The sequence below is a fragment of the Condylura cristata genome, unplaced genomic scaffold (genome assembly GCF_000260355.1).
Source record: "Condylura cristata isolate star-nosed mole 26May11 unplaced genomic scaffold, ConCri1.0 scaffold00034, whole genome shotgun sequence".
Lineage (NCBI taxonomy): Eukaryota > Metazoa > Chordata > Mammalia > Eulipotyphla > Talpidae > Condylura > Condylura cristata.
This window is the reverse complement of record NW_004567135.1, coordinates 5660749-5663837: the sequence shown is the minus strand read 5'-3', so window position 1 is coordinate 5663837 and position 3089 is coordinate 5660749.

The following is a 3089-nucleotide window of genomic DNA, read 5'->3' as shown; positions in this document are numbered from 1 at the left end:
AGGGGGGCGGTGGCTTTCCTGTGCCACCCCTCCTTCCAGGGTCACAGGCACCTGCCGCCAGACAGTCAGCGTTCTTGGTCCTCAGACTCTTAAAAATGTTTTGGTGAGAGAAAAGCTTCAACCTCACTTGCCGTTTAAAATGTGTCTGGTCTGACCCGTGGGGATTACAATTGAGATGAAAAAAAAAATGTGCAAAATGATGTAAAAATAAACTTTTTAATAAAAAAAAATGTGTCTGGTCTGGAGAAGGCAGTGTGGCACTTCAGTGCTTCTGGGTCCCCAGGTAGAATCGTCACGGCATGTCAGAGTCCCAGGGGCAAGCAGAACCTGCTCTAGCACAGGCTGACTGAGGGATTACCAGACAGGCGTCAGGAGCCAAGGCCGTGAGGTGTTCAAAGTCAGAGTCACAGAGAACCCTTGCTGATGAGGCCGGACTTGAGGTTACACCACCTTGACGTCATTAATGTTATTCTTTTAGCAAATATTTCCTCCACATATGTACCTCCCCACCTTAGTATTTTTGTAACATGGTGTACAAAATTAGTGTTTATTATAAATTCATATGTCACTTTTTGTCCCTTACTGTAAGCTTTTATTGTAAGAGTGATGAGGATGAGCTTTTTATTTTAGAATTGTTTTACACGTACACCAAATTGTGAGGTCAGCACAGCAAGATCCTGTCCCCTACCACACCCAGTTTCGTATTCTTAATACTTCACATTAGTATGGCACCGTCATCACGACCAAAATCAATAGAAATAGATTATTCTTAGCTCCATATTTCCTTAAACACGCTCCTTAGCCTCTCCTCAGTGCTCTTAGCTGTTCCAGAACCTCACCCAGATCACCACGTTACAGCACGTTACACCACTCCTCTAGTCTGAGGCCGTTTGTTGCGATAATCTGGAAAGCTTTCAAGCGTGTGTCTGGGTAGTTTACAGATGTCCACACATGGACCGTCTGATGTCGCCCCGTGACTAGCCTGGGGTCGTGGGGCTTGGAAAAGATGGCCACGGGCTTAATGTGCCTTCATCATCACGCAACCGCGCGTGCTATCGACACGACTGATTACTGCTGATGCCATCTGGTCAAGGAAGCGATTGTCACATGCCTCTGCTCTCTCCTTGTACCCCATCTCCTTTCTGCACTTTGGGAGAAGACATTATTATGCCTGGCCCACAGTCGAGGGAGGGAGTTATTCTCTGCCTCCCCAGTGGGGCACCACTTGCATAAACAGTTTAACATGTTTCCTATCCTCTGATGAATTGATGTCTTTACTACTTCTGTCATTATAGGTTATAACCTCATAATTGATTTATCTATTTATTATTAGATGACTTATTTATGGCTCAGATTGTCCAAGGTGAGCATTGTGGCTGTTTCCGTTAGCTATTTGATTCATTCCTTACATTTCAGCAGGGCAGGCTGTGCCAGGGTGACCCCGTGGGGTCCCCATCCCCGCCCCAATGGCGAATCTGTTGTTTCCCCTTCATTCACTGTTAGAGAATCTTCAGGCCAGTCGTCGTCAGTCTTCTCCAGAGCAATGGAACCAAAAGGAAAGAACGAGATTGCATGGGGCAGACGGTGTGGTTGTGAATGGAGACTGGCGAGTTGAGAATCTGTGGAAACAAAGTCCGTGCTTCAATCTGACAGCCCGCGAGCTGCTGCAGACCCAGGACGAGCCATTTGCCACTATGCGGCCAAGGAATTCCACACTGTTTAGGGGAGGACCCGGCTTTTTTCTTTTCAGACTTTCATCTGAGTACAAGAAGCCAACCGACCTGCCCAGCACAATCCACCTTGCCCAGTGGAATCATTGAGAAGTTCATCCCATTTAAGAAGAGCCTCACGGAAACACCGAGAATAATTTTGGGCCAAGTATCTGCGCACCTGCCTTGACATAGGAAGTTACCCACCACGCTACAGCCTGCCAGGCCAGTGTCCCACGGGTGCGGCGACGGCTCCGGGGAGCCCAGGACCCAGCCGGAGACGGAGGCGGCAGGAGGCAGCTGCACCCATGGAAATGAACAAGTTCAAGGAAACTATCTGTGACGGTCAGCTGGGGGTCAGAGGCCGGAGCAGTGCCACAGCAGGCAGTGACGGGGCCTTGGTCTCACCACGTGCCCGGCCCCCAACCCCACGGCCGGCAGGCCCGGCCTGACCATCCACCTGAGCGTGCTGCGGACTCTTGAGGCAGAAACACTCAGTTCTTTCTCTAGTCTAACTGAGAGGCTGTGTGGTCTGAGCAAGAGGGAATTGCTATCCCTGCTGAGTCTTGGAAATTCAATCTCAGCATCTGAGTTGGTGCCTGAGTCTGCAGCCTTGGCTTGACCAGCTCTGACCTGTCCATCTTCTTCATAGTGTGAAGATTATGCAGATTCACGCGCAGGGACACGTGGCCTCCGGTATTTGTACTGTTTCCTCGGACACAGGGCTAGAAGCATAAATGCAATTAGGAAGTGCCATCTGTTAATCGCTGCTGATCATGTTGGCAGACAGATTCTTAGTTTTGATGGCAACTGGTAGCTGTGATCAAATATCGCCTCTCAATCTTCTTTGGCTCTAACTGAGTAATAACTATGTTTCTGCGAGCCTGGAGGTGAACACGGCCCCGGGAGGAGCAGGGACAGCGAAGCCCCGAGCAGAGAGAAGAGCCCCTGGAGTGCGCCGGGGTCAGTCGGCTCAGAGGTTCCAGGGACAGTGGCCTGGCGCCTCCTCTCAAAGTGGGCCAGATGCTGATGGCTCTCACTCTGAGAGAGCGAAACACGGGGGTTTTGGGGTGTCTCCAGGCATTTACAAGGCATGACGGGCACAGGGAGGCAGGAATAGAAAACAAAACAGGCGTGTAAAATGTAAGTCTGCTTTATTGGGCAACGACAGGAGCGCAGAGGAGTGGGAGGGCGACAGAGACGCCGTGTCCGGCTGGCCAGGGCGCACGCATGACCACGGCTGGGGACCCCACCACGGCCAAGATGGGGGGCTCCTGGCCCGGGGGAACAGGCAGGCGCCCTGTCCGGGAGTGGGGCTGACGGGGAGCCCTGGGGCTCAAGTGGAGCAGAAGGAGGGTCCGCGGACCTCAGAGGTTGGAG